This window comes from Callorhinus ursinus, unplaced genomic scaffold (genome assembly GCF_003265705.2).
Source record: "Callorhinus ursinus isolate GAN/ISIS: 27379988/994484 unplaced genomic scaffold, GSC_fseal_2.0 scaffold2, whole genome shotgun sequence".
Taxonomy (NCBI): Eukaryota; Metazoa; Chordata; class Mammalia; order Carnivora; family Otariidae; genus Callorhinus; species Callorhinus ursinus.
The window spans coordinates 45,042,524-45,063,542 of NW_027397064.1; the positions used below are offsets into that span (position 1 = coordinate 45,042,524).

At 37.0% G+C, this 21,019-nt stretch overlaps 1 long non-coding RNA gene and 1 pseudogene across 1 annotated transcript in view; one reads left to right on the forward strand and one right to left on the reverse strand.

Annotated features, from left to right (window-relative positions):
- The first annotated feature begins 681 nt into the window (after window positions 1-681).
- The window catches only part of LOC141370690 (uncharacterized), a 35,668-nt gene continuing 15,330 nt past the window's right edge, over window positions 682-21,019 (forward strand). The window contains exons 1-2 of the long non-coding RNA XR_012374948.1: window positions 682-801; window positions 8,237-8,356. This is a non-coding gene — a long non-coding RNA (uncharacterized lncRNA). The remainder of the gene's footprint in view (window positions 802-8,236; window positions 8,357-21,019) is intronic.
- LOC112835817 (large ribosomal subunit protein eL28-like) overlaps window positions 8,944-21,019 on the reverse strand; it is a 147,701-nt pseudogene continuing 135,625 nt past the window's right edge.

A 21,019-nucleotide genomic window follows, 5' to 3' on the forward strand; every position in this document is an offset into this window, starting at 1 on the left:
CTATTATTGTATTGTTGTCGATGTGTTTCTTTGATTTTGTTATTAATTGGCTTATATAATTGGCTGCTCCCATGTTAGGGGCATAGATAATTACAATTGTTAGATCTTCTTGTTGGATAGACCCTTTAAGTATGATATAGTGTCCTTCCTCATCTCTTATTATAGTCTTTGGTTTAAAATCTAATTTGTCTGATATGAGGATTGCCACTGCAGCTTTCTTCTGATGTCGGTTAGCATGGTCAATAGTTTCCCACCCCCTCACTTTCAGTCTGGAGGTGTCCTTGGATCTAAAGCGATCCTCTTGCAGATAGTATATCAATGGGTCTTGTTTTTTTATCCAATCGGACACCCTGTGTCTTTTGATTGGGGCATTTAGCCCATTTACATTCAGGGTAACTATGGAAAGATATGAATTTAGTGCCATTGTATTGCCTATAAGGTGACTGGTACTGTATATTGTCTGTGTTCCTTTCTATGTTACTTTTAGGCTCTCTCTCTGCTTAGAGGACCCCTTTCAATATATCTTGTAGGGCTGGTTTTGTGTTTGCAAATTCTTTTAGTTTTTGTTTGTCCTGGAAGCTTTTTATCTCTCCTTCTATTTTCAGTGACAGCTTAGCTGGATATAGTATTCTTGGCTCCATATTTTTCTTATTTAGTGCTCTGAAGATATCATGCCAGTCCTTTCTGGCCTGCCAGGTCTCTGTGGATAGGTCTGTTGCCAATCTAATGTTTCTACCATTGTAGGTTACAGATCTCTTGTCCCAAGCTGCTTTCAGGATTTTCTCTTTGTCTCGGAGACTCGTAAGTTTTACTATTAGATGTCGGGGTGTTGACCTGTGTTTATTGATTTTGAGGGGGGTTCTCTGTGCCTCTTGGATTTTGATGCCTGTTTCCTTCCCCAAATTAGGGAAGTTCTCTGCTATAATTTGCTCCAATATACCTTCTGCCCCTCTCTCTCTTTCTTCTTCTTCTGGGATCCCAATTATTCTAATATTGTTTCGTCTTATGGTATCACTTATCTCTCGAATTCTGCCCTCGTGATCCAGTAGTTGTTCATCTTTTTCTTAGCTTCTTTATTCTCCATCATTTGGTCTTCTATATCGCTGATTCTCCCTTCTGCCTCATTTATCCTAGCAGTTAGTGCCCCCATTTTTGATTGCACCTCATTAATAGCCTTTTTGATTTTAACTCGGTTAGATTTTAGCTCTTTTATTTCTCCAGAAAGGGTTTCTCTAATAGCTTCCATGCTTTTTTCAAGCCCAGCAGTATCTTTATAATCGTCATTCTGAACTCTAGTTCTGACATCTTACTAATGTACATATTGATTAGGTCCCTGGCAGTTGGTACTGCCTCTTGTTCTTTTTTTTTTAGTTTTTCCATCTTGTCATTTTGTCCATAGGAGATTAGATGAATGAGAGAACAAAATGCTAACAGGGTAACAACGACCCCAGAAAAATATATACTAAACAAATCAGAAGAGACCTGAAACCAGGGGAAAAGAAAGGGAAAGAAAGAAAAAAGAAAAAGAAGAAGATAAATCCACACAATGTTTCCAACCTTTGTTTCCTGCAGTTTGTATTATGAAAAGAAAAGGAGTTCTCTTCAGATGGACACATTGTGGGGGTTTCTATAATTTCCTGACACATAATGTTTAAGGTTTCAGATAAAAGATTTTTAAAATAATCTCTAAGCCTGGGATAGAAGACAGCAATTCTTTCAGCATATTAAAATATAAAATATTCACTAGCCGATTGATCCTTGCCATACAAAGATTTAATACTCCCAAGGCCAGATCTCAGAGTGGCATTGTCCCCTTCTCTTCTCCATCCTTAGGATATAAAGGTTTCCCTCTCTCTCCTTACCCTGTTGCTATACAGCTGCAATATATGGCAAAAGAGAGAGCTAAGGCAGCAAAGCACTTCCTGGAGTCCTTACATCAGTGGGGGTGCAGTCAGGGGAGGGGAAACTCAGAGCTGGGAAGGGCAATGAGAAGAGACTGAAAGATAACTCTGCAGAGAGCTTGGGTGTGAGGAACATTCCTAGGGTCCTGGACCACCTGGGGGTATTTGTTAACCATGCAGGCCTTCTAAAGCTGAGTCTCTGAGGAGGAGGTTTAGAAATCTACATTTTATGCGGGTGTTAAGAAATATCTCTCTTGGTTTAAGATAGGACAGAACTCAGTATGAGCTGTTTTAGATAAATCAGTGCTGACTGCCCTTCTGAAGACTGACTCCTTGAAGTTGAAGTCACATAAAATAATTTCCCTGGTTCCATTTGTGTGCATAATTAGCTACAAAGGCCTGTGTGTGTGTGTGTGTGTGTGTGTGTGTGTGTGTGTTTGTTTATACAAAATAACCCTCTCTTCTGTGATATGTGGGGTAGTAGGAAGATAACTTCTAGTTAGGTAACAAGATGAATTTTGATGCCCTAAAAACCAAAAGAGACATTACATATTTCCAATATTATTTGTTAGTTTTATTCTTTCAAATGCTATATTGTAATCTTACTTCCCTCACTTAAATGTTCCTGGGAGTGCTGGGGAATGGAGGCAGATATTTCTAATTTTCCTCCATAAATTATTTGCATTTTATGTTCCCCAATTTTAATGCTAATGATGACTTTTATTTTTGCAACTAAAATAACTTACTTCAAAATATTTTTTAAAAAATTGTAAAGATTTTATTTATTTTAAAAAGAGAGAGATAGTGACAGCAGGAGGAGGAGCAGAGGGAGAGGAAGATAATCTCCAGCAGATTCTGTGCTGAGCACAGAGCCTGATGTGGGGCTCAATCCCAGGACCCTGAGATACTTACGTGAGCTGAAACCAAGTTGGGCACTCAACTGACAGAGCCACCCAGGCACCCCAAAATATTTTTTAAATTTTACTTCAACTTGCTTTTAGCATGACTGATATCATTTTTCTGCAATAGCCAAAAATCTCTCCACAGAACCTTCAAAAACATTCTCAGAAGCATACATTAATTTTTAAATAACATTTTCCCTTTAATAAAATTGTAGTTACTTATTGTAGATCATTTAAAAAATCTGAAAAATGTAAAGAATTAAAATCATCTGTAAATTAAACCACTGATAGACTTTTTTTTTTAAAACATGGAATTTCACTTTATTTATTTATTTGACAGAGAGAGAGGGAACACAAGCAGGGAGAGTGGGAGAAGGAGAAGCAGGCTTCCCGCGGAGCAGGGAGCCCGATGGGCTCGATCCCAGGACCCTGGGATCATGACCTGAGCTGAAGGCAGATGCTTAACCACTGAGCCACAGAGGCACCCCACTGATAGACTTTTAATATGCACTTTTACTTGTGTATGCATATACATTACCCACACATATGCCTGTATTTACCAAATATATATAGTGGGGTGATAAAATACCTTAAAAAATACTGATCCTTTTTAATTATCAGGTCATGGACATTTTTACGTGTCATTTAATATTATCCTAAAACATTATTTTTAACAACTCATAACATGCCATCATATTTTTAAACCACATCTCTAAAGTTTAGGTTAGTGTTGTCAGTATTGTAACATTTTAAGAATGCATTAGGTGTTCAGCTCAAAAGGCCTCTGTGAGACCCTAGCCATTATTGTGACTCATTATATCAGTTGGTTTCAAGTGTTTCCCAGTAACAGTGATCTGTGGAAGATAAAGGCCACAAAGGAATTTTACCTCTAAAGCAGAGTTTCTCAGTCTGGGCACTATTCATATTTTTGGCTTTTTGGTTGAATAAGCGTTTATTGTGGGGGGACTGTCTTGTGTGTTGTAGGATGTTTAGCAACATCCCTGGCCTCTGCTTACTAGCTGTCAGTAGCACTGCCCACTCCCTACCCAGATGGGGAGAAAAAACCACACTGGGTTGAGAAACACTGTTCAGAACAGTTGGTCCTTAGTTGTCTGTACTCATAAACCCACGCAAGCTGTATGAGTGAGTTTATCTCTCAGGGGGGCCCTGCAGAGGTGAAAAAAAAGTTGGAGAACACCTGTTAATGAAGTTAAAGTCATGTTTATGAGATCTGTTTGAGCAGTTCATTAATCTCCATGTCCATAACTACAATCAAGCTCATTCCACTTCACTGTGAACAATTACCACAGGTCATTTACCAAAGGGGGCTGAGTAGGGAAGGGGAGATTCATGTCAGTCATCTTATCTGAAAATGTAACTCAAAACATGCGTTCCCCTTGTGGTGTGCAGCACTGTCTTCTACTACAAATATCGAATCAATGATCTATTATACCTTAGATACCTTTTCTCTTAATCTAGATTTTTATGTTTATTTTTTCTTCTGATAAAAATGTTGTGTGCTTTATAGTTTAATGTGACTAAGATGGAAGGTAGAAATGCGCGGTTGCTGTGTCTAGTCATGCATGTTATGTACTGCACAAATCCTGGCCCTGCCATTCAAAACCCCGTTGATGTAACATGTCTGCTGGAGTTGGGCAACACTTGACTGCAGGCCTGGGACATTTGTCTAAATTGTACTCTCTCCTCTTTTGATACCGCTGAATCTAAGTGTCCTAAAATTCAAAAAATTTTACTTGGTGACAATGCAAGAACATCTGTTTATGAATACTGACTGAAATGCTCTTTCACATTTTAATATGTGATTTTTTTTCGACATGTCTCATAGGATTGTGCTTAGTTATAAAAACTGTTCCCTGGATATATTTCTTGGTATTTTATAGAAGATTTCATTTCAATAAGTACCTGTCAAGATGTGTAAAGCTCTATTGGAAACACATATTTGAAATAAGACAATGTAGTTATGGAATCATCTACCTGAAAACCCAGTTCAGGGATGCTGGCAGAAGTTAAACAAATATAATAATGCAGTGTTCAATTAAATAACTTACTAATAAAAGGGCAAACCATTATGGGAGGGAAGAATTCTGACAGATATGCTTAAGAAATTATTCTAAGGGTTGGTATTTGAATAGGAATTGCAGTGTGACTAGATTAATTTTTTTTGACATTTTTGACATTTTAGAATGTTTCTATAAGAATCAAGGGATGGTAAATAAAAGATGAGGAAGTTCTATGGTTGTGAAAATTTGGTATTTATTCCCAACCTCTACTCCCTATTCTTTTGGCAACGGTGCCAATTTTTGATTTACATTCTTCCTCTCTCCACCAACCAAAAAGATTCTCAACTTGCGAGGCACTTTCCCTAAAGTGGGTGGGATGAAGTAAAGTGATTTGTAAAATTTTCGTAATAATCAAAAGAGAGTGTGTGTTATAGATTGAAAATTTGTGAATATTGTGTAAAATTCATATGTTGAAATCCTAGTCTCCTATTAGAAGATGGGCCTTTAAGAAGTGATTAGCAGATAAGGTTGGAACCTTCATGAGTAGGATTCGTGCCCTTATGAAAGAGGCATCAGAGAACTCCCTTGCCCCTTTGGCCATGTGAGGGCGTGGCAGAGAGACAACCATCGATGAGCCAGGAAGCAAACTTCACCAGAACTCAACCATGCTCAAACTTCCAGGCTCCAGAACTGTGACAAATAGATTGCTGTTGTTTATAAGCCATTCAGTCTTTTTTTAGTAGCCCAAAGCCCAGTACTTTGTTTTAGTAGTCCAAACTAAGATATCCCAAAAGAAGGTATGGTTCAATAATTTTAAATGCTGCTTAAGAGGTCAACAAAAGGAACAGGGAAATAGAGATACTTCCCATAGTGATTGATCAAAGGGCCCAAAACTTTCATTCAGAAGACTTCAAGGTTAAAAAAAAAAAACAGATTTACTCAAAGGATATTCAATTCCCCACTTCATTTTCTCATATAAATTGCTTCATCCATTTTATTGTCTCATGTAAACAAAAATGTAATTACCTTTATAACTGGGAATATTTTTGTATTCTTTATAAGACTAAACAGAGTGGTGAAATAACTGGAAGCTTGCTGAGTATGAAATCAGAAAATACAAAAATAAAAACAAATTTTGAAAAAAAAAAAACAAAATTTAAGCAATCCCATCATTCCTATTCTCTTCCCAAAATAGGTCAGAATATTTATGCCAGACCTTTAATATTCCCTGTGGAAAAACATTCAGATCCATCATCTATCTAAGACCAGAAGCTAGACTTGATGGCAAAGCAGGCACCTTGAGAACTGGGCCCAACATGTCCCCCAAAATCACATCTTGAGTTGGGGACACTATGATCTCATACTTTTGCCAACAGAAAAAAAAAATCTAGAAGTTTTAATTTGCAGTTATATTAGGAAACATTAGGAACAGGAGTAGGGTTGAGAATGGGAATTAAATTATCTTCAATGCCTCCCTAATTGCCTCCCATTTAAACATACTGTATTAATCAAGGTTCTCTGGAGAAACAGAACCAGTAGGATGTGTATATAATATAGAGAGATTTATTTTAAGGAATTGGCTCACATGATTTGGGAGGTTGGAAACCAAAACCTTCAGGGCAGGCTGTCAGGCTGGAGACCTAGAGTAAAATCGATATCAGAAGGCAGCCTAAAAGCAGAATTCCCTTTCCCTGCTAAGGCTTTCAATTGACTGGCTAAGGCCAGCCCACGTGATGGAGGGTAATCTGCTTTACTCAAAGTCTACTGATTGAAAGGTTAATCACGTTTTAGGAATACCTTCACAGCAACTTTTAGACTGGTGTATGATTAAGTATGTGGTACTATGGACTAGCCACGTGGATACCTAAGCTTAACGATCACACATACCAATATTCACTTTTTGTGATCCTAATGACTTGACTAACTTTTTTTTTTTAAGATTTTATTTATTTACTTGAGAGAGAGCGCGAGAGCACAAAGGGAGAGGAAGAAGCAGTCTCTCTGCTGAGAAGGGAACCTGTCTCGGGGCTCCATCCCAGGACCCTGAGATCATGACCTGAGCCAAAGGCAGCCACTTAACCAACTGAGCCACACAGGCCCCCTTTGATTTGACTAACTTTAAAGGAAAAAATAATTAATTTTTTGGACACTCATTTAAATTACTTAATGAACAATTGTATTTTTTTAAATTTAACTGAAAATTTAGAAATGATTAAAGTTTCATTTCAACACTTAAATATTTCAAAGTGCTACATGCTTCACAAGGTAGTAATTATGGCTTCTATGTTTGGTTCAGTCAAGTTTCTAGCTATTAACAGGTCCCTGCACTGAGGAAATTTAAATTGTTAAAATATCAGATGACTATTCTTCAAAAAAATTTTATTTAAAAGCTCATTTGCTGATCTTGAGCTGCTAGTCACTAAACCTTGGAAATTTAAAATCCTGCTAGTATGTAGTTATGTTCAGCACTTGCAACCTTGGCTTTACATTGTATTCACCTAGAGTGTTAGAGATACTAAGGCCTGGGTTCCTCCCCAAAGGTTCTTATTGAATTGGTCTGGGATGCAGACCAGGGATCAAGATTTTTCAGAGTTCTCTAGATCAAGCTAATGTGCAACCAGAATTGAGAACCACTGCCTACATGATAGTGAATCAATCCAACCTGAGTGTGTTTAGCCAATTATTAGTACAAGTTTATAGCTCTATCTACATTCAGCAAAGAGAGAAATATTTATCCACTTTACATTTAGTATGCAGATAACACAGATGAAAGACTTTCTTTTAGATAATTCACTCCAATTACTCAAATTATATTTCAAAGGTACTAGATACTTCTATTCATCATAAATAAAATTAGTCTGTGGTTTTCTTTTTTGCTTTATTTCTCAGAGCCTGGTATTAGAATATGATAGGATAATTTCCTTTTTTAAAAAAAATTATTGCTTTTTTGTAGATGGAAAATGAAACTGTAAACACACAAGAAAAAAATCTGGAGGGGCAGAAAATTTAAGGACAGTTTGTATAAGTTGAAGGATATAAACATTTAAATTTTCTGCCATGAAGTAATAATAAATTTGAAGAAAATTTCCAAATTTGCTGAGGAGGAAGAAATTATTCTTTCTATGGGGTGGAGCAGGCTGGGAGAAGCTGCTTGAAAGAGAGACTTCCCAGATCAGGAAACAACTGTAGCAAACACCTGGGGAGAGGAGAGTGTTCCTAGAACAACAAAGGCCAGGAGGAGGGAGGAGCATGCTGTGCTGTTCAAGGAATAACGGAGCAGTAGGGAGCTGGGGGAAGATGAGCAAGGGTGAGCGAGTGAGTGACCCCGGTGAGTGAGGGGGAAACCGAAGAGGGTGGGTGGAGCTTGGATTGTCCAAGTCCTAACCTGCCCCGTTGATGCCTCTCCTCCAAGGTCGACCCACATCAAGACCCACTCGTGGGACAGTGCCAAGGTGCCGCTGATGGAGAACAAGTGTGACAAAGAGTGGGTGGTGTCCGTAGCCATGCAACAGGCAGCCGGCTTACCACCTCAGTGAGTACCTAGCCGGGCTGGGGGCTTTAAGACTCACAAGGTAAAAGTGGGACACTGGGACCCTGAAAGAGGAGGGGACACATCCAAAGTCTCAGAGAAAAGCCATGATGGGGCCTGGATTTGAATTCAAACACTTTCTGCAAACTGGCCTGGATCCAAGAGCCTTTTGAAGTGAATCTTAATGGATGCATAGGAGTTTACTATGCAGGAAGTTACTGATTCATTCTGATACCCTCATTACCCAGCTTTGTGTTGGGTGTTACTGGGCTCCTATGAGGTCTCCAGCTTTGTGGAACAGCAGGAGGAACCTGGGCTGGAGGACTCCATGAGGGAAGCCAGACTCTGCCTAGCATAGATAAGGCTTCCCCGAGACCAGGTGAAGGGCTTTGGATCTAGCGCTTGAGAAAAGGGTGGTCTTTCAAGCAAGGGAAACAGTTTGGGCGAAGGGCAGACGTGGAAGAGATCCTGTGTGGTTTGGCAAATAATTTTTAGTTAGTTAGTTAGTTAGTTAGTTAGTTAGTTAGTTAGTTAGTTAGTTATTTTGAGGAGGTTGACATCTTTATTGCTTTGGAGGTGGGGGCAGGTGCTCAGGAGCTCTTGGTGGGGCGGGCCTGCTTCCTCTTCTGGCTTCCAGCTGTGCAGGAGGGCGCTGGCTCTGTGAATGGCAGCCGTGCGCAGATCTGGGTGGTACTTGTTCTTGCAGATCACGTCCGGGATGCTGTTGAGGGTGGCCAGGCATTCTTGTTGATGGTGGTCTGCACGTAGGAGGTGGCGGATTTCCGTTGGCCGGATCTCTGCTTCAAGACCACCACCACGCCTTTACCACCCGCCGCCGGCTCTACTCCCACAGTCTTGCGGTGAATCAGCCCATTGTAGCGGAATGAGTTGCGAGCCTTCAGGTTGTTGGGCTCAGTGCTGTAGGTCAGCTTGTTCCTCTTGATCAGGAAGCTGGAGCAGTTCCACACGACCATCCGCTGCAGATGGGCAGACATGGCGACAGCCCCTCTCGCTACGGCAGCCGGAGTTGGAAAGAGCTGGAAAATAATTTGGGGGTATGGCTGCAACATGAGGGTCATTTGGAGAAAAGGAGGCTTATTTTGCAGGAATGAATAGGGTTGGGAGGTGCCAGGACTCTTCGGAGGGTAATAAGGAGCCACAGAAGGTGTGTGAGCAGGAGAGGGCATGGGTGGATCTGAGTGTGACACCAGAGCCATGAATGGGGCTGGGTTGGATGGTAGGAGCAGGGGAGAATTTCCTTTTATGTCTATGCTTTGGGGCAACTTAAAGACCATCAGGATTTTATGTGCTTTGAAGGTTTTATGTAGTGTATGACTTTGTAGATGGGTACATATTTTTTTACATTGTCAAATTGTTAATCTTTAATAACTTAATTTCTTAATGACATTTAACGTTTTTAGGTTTTTATTTCTTCCAAAATAATGTCTTCCATCTCAATTTTCAAATGTATTGACATAGGTCTTCTGATTATTAAACTAGTGTCTCTCAGCTTGAAACCCACCATTCTATCCCCTGCTCCGTGATGTTGGGGCCCTTTCCACAACCTGTAGGGCTGTGCCAATAAGGATGATTTCCTGGAGGGACTCTGATAAACTGCAGGAGACCAAGGAAATTTGTCCTTTCATTCCTTCCTGTTCCTGGCTACATCACTACGATATTAGATTTTTACCATAGCAGCAACAGTTGGTTCAAGTAGCGGTAGCTGGTTCAGTTTGCAATTTTCCCAAATCTCCAAGAATTAGGCCCATTGGGCCACCTCAGAGATATCAGCAACAGTCAACTGTTGACCCAACTCAGAGTTCTGGGTCTTATCCTTGGTGGGCCCCTTCTCCAAGCCTCTACATTTTACTCATCTCAGTTCTTCCCTGTGTCCCTCCAGCTCCAGGACCATAATTGTTTCTCACATTTGATACCTCTCTATACCTCAGTGACCTTTTGTTGATTTTCGGTACTCCAGAACTGGTCTACAATTCTTTATATTACATTTTCAAGGTTAAAAAAACAAAACACACACAAAAAAAACTGTGCTTTCTGTCTCCTGACTAGAAACCTTATTCTCTCATAATTTTTTTTCCATTTCTTCAATATCTGTGAATATATTACCATTGTCTTCTTAGAGGCATTTTTTTTTCATTTTTACTATTTAAATTTAATATTTTTTTAAAAAAATTACATATATCTAACTTTACATGAATGAAGGGAGTAATATAATACATGTGAATTTCTGGAGTACCATCTATTTATTTTGGTTTTGCTTGACCTTATTCCTACCCCTCCTACTCCCTTTCACCCAGAGCAGCTTTTCCCAACCCTCCCTCCCCACGCACACACACCCCACATGGACAAATAACACAAATTAACAATCTAACATATAGGTGTAATTTTCTCCATGTCCATATAATTATACACAAATATTCAGCTGTGTATATACACACAAAAAAGTTATAATCACATACCTTCACAACATACATTACTCTAATTAGGGATATTTTTGATCATTTTCTAAAATGTGGTCATAAGAAGTTACTTTTCTTAACTTAAAACTACCGTGTAACGTTATTTCAAGTTAACTTGCATAACTTTAACTCATTTTATAAAATTGCTGTGTAAAATTAAGAGAGTTATAGTTTAATTTATTACCCATTCTTTTTTCAGTGGACATTGACTTTGTTTCTAGTTTTTTCCCTCTGTGTACAAGGTGTCAATAAACATTTATACTATCCATAAATAAGTTATCATGTTCTATAGGAAAGATTCTCACGAGTGGAATCGCTGAGTTAAGGTGATTTTAATAGTTGTTAAAAGAATTCTTTTGCCCAAAAAAGCAGTAATAGTGTATACTTCCATAAGTAATATGTGAGAGTAACTCTTCTGCATCTCCCCTATCCTTAAATTGCACATGTAGTAACATTTTCTTGCAGCATTTCTGTAGCTTTAGATTTACATTGAATTTTGTATCTAAGATACAGGTTTAATTTTATCATATCTCGTATAGTCAGTATAGTAACACTACTTAAATAATTATCATTTTTCCATGAACTAAAACACCACCTTTGTCATGTGTTAAATTCAAATATATACTAGTATCAATTTTGGTTTAATCATTTGGTTTTTTTACACTAGTGCCAAAATACTGCTTTCACTTGAACAAACTTTAGATGGGGCTCCTCTGAGCTCTCTTCTGGACTAGGCCTCAACCTTGGCCCCCATTCTTGTTGGGCCTACATAGCCCAATTTTAGCAAGAATCCTGCTTAGTCAGTTTAGAGAGAACCTCCCCCTCCATCCCCTGCCCCGCTATTGATATCTGCTTAAATTCTTCATCCCCACACTTGATATCTGATCAACCTGTCCAGCCTTCAGTAAAGATCTGGTCTTTAAGTTGGTTTACTAATAGTCACCTTACCCTTGATGTCTTTCCTCTTAAGTAGTTTTTCATTGACCACAACCCCCTCGCCCTGATTCTGGACTATAAATCCCCACTTTTTGTTGTATTCAGATGCCGGGAATGGCCAGCAATCCCTGTACTGACGCATGAAAGATTACTCCAAACTTTGCTGTGAAAGAGAGGAGAAGTCAAGGGGGTCAATGCTCAAAGGGGAAGACCCTGTGCCCTTCTTTGCTCCCGCTTTTATTGGTCCTTCAGGATAATCATACATTTTTACCACTGTTTCTTAAGCACATGATGTATGACAAGGGGTTTTACTGAACTAGGAGGATCTATTTATGGGAAAGATACGATATGCTAATCTGCGTACAAGTTCTGCTAAACATAATCTAAGGAACAATGCACACATCTCTTAGATCACAGGGTGGTTGTTTGGGCTAAGAAAGCTTTGGGGAAGGTAACTCCCAGTGTCATTCCTAAGGCAGAGTGGTCACGCAGCATCTTATATATGTTATATCTAGACATTTTATATATATATACATAGTGAACTTTATTTGGAATTGGATTAAGTGTGAAATTAATTAATTATGGGAGAATTAGTATTTTATGATATTAAATGTGTAAAAACGTGGATGGTATTTGACTTGGATAGCCTTTTTTATGTCTTCCCATTTTCTCAAATCTCACTTTATGCTCTCTAATTAAATTTTATGATTTTTATGTGTCCTGCCCTTATTTTTAAATTCATTCATAAGTATTTTATAAGTTTTTGCTAATGTGAATGAAAACTTTTTGCTCTGTTTATCATATTATAGAGAAAATCTATATTTTGTATATTTATTTTATGTGCAGTTACCACACCAAATTATTTTAATTTACCTTATTTTAAAGACTTGTTTATTATAGAGAGAAATAAAGGGAGAGAGAGCACACAAGTGGGGGGAGGGGCAGAGGGAGAGAATCTTGAAGCAGACTCCTACTGAGCACAGAGCTCAAATCTCAGGACCTGTGAGATCATGACCTGAGCCAAAACTAAGAGTTGGACTCAGTGACTGAGCCACCCAGTGCCCCTAATTTATCTTTATTTTTTGACTAGAGGCTCGTATGTTTTCTTGTTATGAAATGTATCATCAGCAAAAAAAAACAGTTTCAGCCCTTCTTTGCCAAAGTCTGTACAAATCATTTTTCTTTTCTCAATGCATTTGCTAGGATCTTCAAAATAAATATGAATGATAAAGTCTACATCAAGAGTTTCTTTGTAGTTTTTATTGTTATTTAAATGGCTTAATGTTTTGCCAATTAGAATACTATTTGCTATAGATTGTGCAGGATAGCTTCTATTCAAATTATTTGTTTCATATTATTCTCACTTTATTTAGGAATAGCTGTTAATTTTATCAAATACTTTTTTAGCTGACTAATATAGCCATAAGATGTATATATATCATATGTAAAATACATATATACAGAAGGTATATAAGGTAACATATAAAACATGTTGACATTATAAATGGATTAGGGAGAGTTCCAGATTTTTCTGGGGTTTTAAATGACTTAATATTGCAATTCCCTATTCCTTAAAAGTTAGTAGAACCACCTGGTCCTCTTTCCACTTCCAGTGGTAGATTAAGCAATCTTCTAATCTTGTCAGTATTAATTGGTTCATTCAAGATTTTCAATTCTTTCTTTGTTAGCTTGTATCTTACTAGCCATCAATTAATTTCATGATTTTCAAAATTTCCCCATAGATTTATATGTTGTACTGTCTTAAAATCCTTTTAATAACTTCAAATTCTTTGGCTATGTACCTTTCCTCATTCTTGCTTTTCTTCCAGATTTCTAAGAGGTTCATCTATTTTGTTGGCTTCCTCAAAGAACAAGCTATTGGATGGACTTAATCTTTGTTCTTGATTTTCTTTGTTTTTTATTTCATTAATTTCTACTTTTAACTTTATTAACTTCTTCCTTCTGGTTTTCTTTGGAGTAGCGTGTGTGTATGTTTCTAATGTGAGTTTCTTTCCTGGGCTTTGATACAAAGTATTTTTTTCTTTCTTGTTTACTAGATCATTTATGATTTTGAAATTTCCTTTTTTATCTACAGACTACTTAGGAAAGTGATAATTAATTTTCAGGTAGTTACTATTTCAATAACATTTTATTTATTTCTAAATTTATATTAATAAGATCAGAGAAATTGTCTAATAAAACTCTTCATAAAATACATTCTTATAGCCATATATGATCAATTTTTGGTCAACCAGTAGAAAAATGGAAAAAAGCCATAATGTCTAGAGATTTAGAGATCCTATAAAATTATTAAGCCAAGTTTTTAAAATAATTTAAATTTTCTTGCTTATATTTGTGTACTAGTCATGTCTAAGTATCAGAAACTGTAACAAAATTCTCTCAATATAATTGTTTTATAAGTTTATCCTTTTATTCCTAAATGTATTGATTTTTATCTTTACCTGCTGTTTTTTCTGTATTCTATGTTTATTATTATGTTTTTCATAAACCGCATCCTTCATTATGATTTTATGTCCATCTCTATCCCTATTTATTGCCTTTATAGACAAGTTATACCCTTTCTCATATTAATACAGTCATTACTGATTTACTTTTGCTTGTGTGTCTATCATCTCTTTGATCATCCTCTTATCACTTAATTTTTTTTCTTAGAAATATCATATGTGAGTTTTGTTTTTTGAGTCAATCTGTCTTTTAATTGGTAAATTCAATTCATTTATATATAGCATAATGAGTAATACATATGCATTCTAGTTCATCCATCATACTTTATTTCCTATTGTTCTTTATTATGTTCTTGTTTTCCTTCTTAATTTTGTTGATTTATCTAATTGCTACTTATTTCCTTTGTCCTTTTTAAATGCTATTTAATTAGGTTATTATACATTTATTGGTTCTCTCCCTTTCTTTTTCCTAGCATCATAGGCAGAAGCATATTTTTTGTATTATTATCTGAAAGAAAAAAAATGCCAATTTCCCACACTAACAAACTCTTTTTCCATAACTTCCTACTTGCTACACCTCAATAAGAAGAAACTCTTAGAATACTTTTTACTTTACCTTTTTTTATCACTATTCTTTCTGGAATAATATTACAGTATTCTTTGCAGCATGTCCCCTCCATTTCAAGGATGCTTATTTGGACTTATGCATTCTCAATACATAACATTCAGTTGTAACTATATACATGTGTATACCATTCATCATCTAACATGTGTTTCCCTTGCTCATTCCTTCACCCATGATGATAAGACTGTTTTGACTCATTTGTTGTTTAATTAGAGTTAATCCCTCTGTACTTTGCTTCACATGATCTCATGATTTATATGTATGTATGACCCATACACTAAATATTTTTATATTCTCCAATATCTTTCTTTTGTCTGGCAGATAAATGTAACCTTGGCTTTGGTTGAGCTCTAATTCTTTTCTCAGTTGTCTTAACAGCCAGGGCTGCAGATGAGGAAGTGTTCTGATTTATTTTTATTCTTCTTTACTATGAAACTTTTAACACCACTTAACCCTAAGTGGGTAACATTTATCATGGAAAATGTAGATATTTGTCCTTCCTCCACTGAATGAAATTTTCTTCTATTAATTTTTAAATTATTGTCCCTCCTACAACTGTTTCCCTTTCTATTCATGGAGCCCTATTTACATTTTATGTTTATTATTTACTATTGTTTTATTTTATACTCTTTAGTTTATTTTACTGTTTATTATTTTATTCAGATTTTTTTTAAGTAATCTTTATGCCCAATGTGGGGCTTGAACCCATGACCCTGAGATCAAGAGTCACATGCTCTAATGACTGAGCCAGTCAGGCTCCCCTATTCTATTCGGGTTTTTTGCTCATTAGTTTTCTCTGTGCTTTGGACTACTACTGGCACTATTTTGGATCTCAACTTTAATCATCTACAGGTTAATTTGCTTCAAAAATACTGCTTTAAAAAAAGTTCTTGAGAGCCCTTTTTTCTGCTGTACTTGAATTTTATTAAAGCTGTTTTTGTTTTGTGGTTGGGGAGAGAGGGTTGGGGGGAAGATGTTGCTCAAATTGTTTTCTGTTACCTCCAGCAGTGCAGTTTCTCTGAATGCCTATTTTGTAATCTCGTGTATAGGAGGCCTCACTCCACTGTTGCGCTTATCCCCAATGTCTTTTGAGTAGACTGACATGCTTTGGGATCTGTTTTAGTCTTAGCTCAAGACTTAGGCTGGCTCTGTCTTTCAGAAGTCTCCCATGGCCCAATCAATACTCAGGCAGTCATCTCCACATACTCTGAAGGAGCAGATGGATTAATTTTCAGAGTAGAAAAAACATGGAAATTGCTCACATGAGGATGCCATCTTTACTTTTTTAATCTCTTTTAAGATTTGTATTATTTTATTAGGTTAACTAACAATTTATTTATTGTTTTGTTTTTTCAAATAACTTGAATGTGTTTATTATTTGTATTCTTTCTGATTTCTCCTTTTATCTTCACTAGTTCTCTCTTTCTGCTGTCCTTTTGTTGTTGTCTTTTTATTCTTCAGCTGAATTTATTTTCAATTGAGGCATTTGTTTTCATTCTTTCTTGTTTCTAATGCAATTATTATGCTATGATTTGGGGGGGTTACACACTTCAGTCTTTCTAATTAAGTTACTTTAGTTGATCTCATAAATCATAATATATCATTTTTTTCTCAATTATTAAATTTTAGATATTTTTACCATTTTGATAGAATGTTTTCATTATTTTCTGGGCTTTTGTAGGTCTACCATTAATTTTAATGTTATCAGATTGAGACCAGAAAACTATACTGTACTACTTATTAATTTTCTCATTCTACTGATGCTTGAATTATGGCCCAAAATTTGATCAAATTTTGTTATGTTCCATGGACATTAGAGGAATCCTGCATCAGGCAGAAATGGATTGTCACTAATACCCTGCCATGTTCAGTCATTGCCTAGGAGCAGTCTGGGGACTGCTTGGCCTCAGATTCATAGGGGTGGTAGCTCAAGCTACAGTCAATTATGCTCCCATGGCAGCTTCTTATTGTAGGAGACCTGAATAGTGAATCTTCATGACCATAATACACAGCCAAAGCTTAACTGAAATATAAATTTAAGACCATGCCATTAAACATTCTAAAATGAGAAATGTCTCTGAATAAGGGTAAAAATATCAGCAATAAATGAGTTATTTTTTCTTTCCATATAAAGTTTTTGTCACCACTCCTTTATAGTTATAGATGATTTTTGTATTAAATTGGACATGAACTTGGGAAATTACTCTTCTGCTGAACCTTATAAAATCTTTGTAGAAGCCTCTCTTAGGTTTCAGGCATGTTCAGATTAGAACATTACTTGACCTTCAAGTGTATAGCATATGGCCAATAACATCATTGGAATTCTGACAGGGACAGTTACAGAAGGGTTTGCCAAGGATTGCTAAAGAAGATTCACAGGACCCAAAATGGCAATGCTTGCAAATCTACAAGAAAACAATACAATATAACAACAGCTTAGAGAATGGATATGCATCACAAGCCAAAGGATGTCTTTGAGCAAAGTGTCCAAAGCAGGCTAGCTGGGGGCTTCAGTCCTTCCTCTCTAAAGGCCAAACCAGATACCTCATCACTCTCAAATCAGGAATCACTAATATATGCATGGAACATCTCCAAACCAGAGAATCCAAAAGGGTGTTTCAGCTTGGGTTTCATATACGATGCTGGTTATGTAGGTATATTCTTATATAACCAGCCACAACAGCAGAGCCTACAGGAGCTCACCAGATGCATATCATCAGTTTCAATGTTATCAGTAAATCATGCTGACAAACTGATAGAATTCCTTTCAAACCCATGGTTACAAAGCAGTACAAATCCAAATGTTTCATGCCTCAACCTGGGGTCAGGGCTGCAGAGGTGTGATTCTTATTTCAGTAGAAAAACTCAGGATAATTCCAAGCTGTTGGAATTAACCCTCCCAGCGTAGTCCACCCTACTGGCCTGTGATCAAGGCCTTTTTATGACAAAACAACCACTCTTAGTTTGATAGTAATACGTACCTTATAACATCACATATCAAACATCTTATGGACAATCGTAATGTACATACAGATTCCAAGCATTTGTAATAATCAGTGGAGGGTTGGTATGGATATAAACAGGCAGCTGAACCATCCAATGATGCCAGCACAGACTTTGTCAATATTTACTAACTTTACGGAGTCTTTTTGCCTTCCTGATCTACAGCTATCTGTACTTCATAGTATATATATCTACTGGAGATTAAAAAATATAATCATCAATCTATTACTGATCAAGCCTTAATCTTCTTCAAGCCAATTCACTTCCATAGGAAAATTGTTCTGTGGAGTCTTTAATTCAATCTCCCAATATATTTGATCATCAATAATATTATCAGAAGTTTGTTACCTTCTATATTAATTTATCTATGATTCCTATACTATACTATAGAGCAGTATCATGTAGTACTGTAAATACTTGGCTGCCATAAAAACCAGACATATTCCTGTTGGAATAAGATGTCCTCAAGGCCGCATATTCAATGCTAGTTCTTTTACATCAATATGCCTTTCCTCACCAAACCCACCTGGCTGGTTACTTTTAGCACAGCTCCTAATTCTCTTGAAGCTCTCTTATTTTGAGTAGAACAGTATTGTTTGATCCACCAGATATGCTGTTGCCAATGAATATTAACTGCTTAGTACAAATGGAAAGTAAATTCCTTCAGAGCAAATCTGCTGTCAACAAATTCTCTTAGTTTTCCTTCACCTGAGAATGCCTTTATTTTACCTTCATTTCAGAAGTTTATTTCAGTAAATTCTGAGGTGACAGTTTTTTGGTTCTGGTTTTGGAGATTTTAAAGCATTTGAACTATATCATTCAACTTTTTTTTTTTTTTTTTTTTTGGCCTTCATGGTTTCTGATGAGAAATATGCTGTCAATCAAGTCTTTGTTTCCCTATAGGTAAAGCATATTTTTCCCTGGCTGCTTTCAAGTTGTTTTGTCATTTCAGATGTTTGTTTCTTGGAATAGACTTCATTGTATTTAGCCTGTTTGGGATTCACTGAGTTTTACCACATTTGGGAAGTTTTCAGCTATTATTTCTTCAAATATTTCTCATCACCATACTCTTTCTGCTTTCCCTCTGAGATACTGAGGACATGAACACTTGACCTTTGGTCATTGTTCCACAGCTCCCTGAGCCTCTGTTCAGTTTTTTCCAGTATTTTTCTCTCCATTATACTGACAATTTCTATTGCTCTATCTTCAAGCTGACTGACTCTCTCCACTGTCATCTCTGCTATTGAGCCTATCCAGTAAATTTTTTGTTTCAATTACTGTGGTTTTTTTTCTAAAATCCTAAAATTTCCATCTAGTCTCCTTTAACTCTTACATTTCTTCACTGAGACTATTTTTCTATTAGTTTCAAGAGCTCTCGTGATTTAGCATTTTTAAATAGCTGCTATAAAGTCTTTGTCACATAATTCCACATCTGTGTCATCTTGGCATTGGAGTCTCTTTCCCATGCAAGTTGAAATTTCCCTGGCTCTTTGTATGTTACATAACTTTGGATTACATCCTGGACATTTTGAACATTACGTTATGAGAATCCAGGTCTTATTTAAATCCTATGGAGAATGTTGAAATTTTGTTTTAGCAGACAACTGGCCCAGTTAAGTTCCACTCTACGTTCTGTGGTCTGTAAGTCCAGTGTCAGTTCAATTTTCAAAACCTTCATTGTGCTATTAGTATTTCTCCCCCCTGTGCACTACCCAATGGTCAGCATGGGGTGGGGGGGAGCACAGTCCATGGTCTGTTTGTTTAGTTCTTAAAATCTTTGGTATGCTCAGGATCAGATCTGTGCATGCATATCTCAGGAGTGAGCTCAGGAGTGTATATACAACTTTTGGGGATCACTTTCTCAAATTCCTTCCTCTCCATGATCTCCTGAGTACTTTTCAGTTCCCCAGGCTCCCCTTTATGTTCTTCCAAACAGAAAGTTACATTGTTGATTTTTTTTTACCTGGCTCAGATGCACACTGCAACAACTATACCTGTGTCCCCAGGGCCAGTTGTTTAAGATTTGTCAAAAAAACCACAAGTTACACAACAGGAAAAGAATGTTGGTACTGAGTTGTAACACTAAAGCTATTAAAGTACACCACAATAGGTTTCATTCTCCAGTTAAGGAGGATGAAAGGGAAAAAAAAGGTAAACTAGCTGCCAAATTTTGATCTTCCCCAATCTGTCAGCTGTAATTTACTTTTCTTTTTTTTTTTAAGATTTTATTTATTTATTTGAGAGAGAAAGAATGAGTGGAGTGAGAGGGAGAAGCAAGGAGCCCAACATGGGGCTTGATCATAGGACCCTAAAATCAGGATCTGAGATGAAGGCAGATGCTTAACCGACTGAGCCACCCAGGCGCCCATTCTATAATTTCTTTTTCTTTTTTTTTAAGATTTTATTTATTTATTTGAGAGAGAGAGAGAATGAGAGATAGAAAGCACGAGAGGGAAGAGGGTCAGAGGGAGAAACAGCCTCCCTGCTGAGCAGGGAGCTCGATGTGGGACTTGATCCCGGGACTCCAGGATCATGACCTGAGCTGAAGGCAGTCGCTTAACCGACTGAGCCACCCAGGTGCCCTATAATTTATTTTTCAAAGTACAGGTGGTCCTTGACTTATAAAGGTTCAACTTAATGATTTTTTTAGCTTTATAGTGGTGCAAAAGTGATAAACATTCAATAGTAACCATACTTCAAGTTCTGAATTTTGATCTTTTTCCAGGCTAGTGATATGTGCACAACACTCCCATGATGTTAGGCAGTAGGGGCAAGCCACAGCTCCCCAGTCAGCCGTGCAATCATGGGAGGAAACAATTGATACACTTACAACTATTCTGTACTCAGACAAGCATTCTGTTTTCCACTTTCAGTATAGTATTCAATAAATTTCATGAGATATTCAACACTCTGTTATAAAATAGACTTTGCGTTAGATGATTTTACCCAACTGTAGGCTAATGTGAGTGTTCTGGGCACATTTAAGTTATGATGTTTGATAGGGTGGGGGTAAAAATGCATTTTCAACTTACCATATTTTCAACTTAGGATAAGTTTATCGGGATATCACCCCATTGTACGTCAAGGAAGATCTGTATATAAGTCACTTTATGCATTCTGCCCAGATTTGAAAGCAGTGTTCAGTGGGAGGGGGACGTGT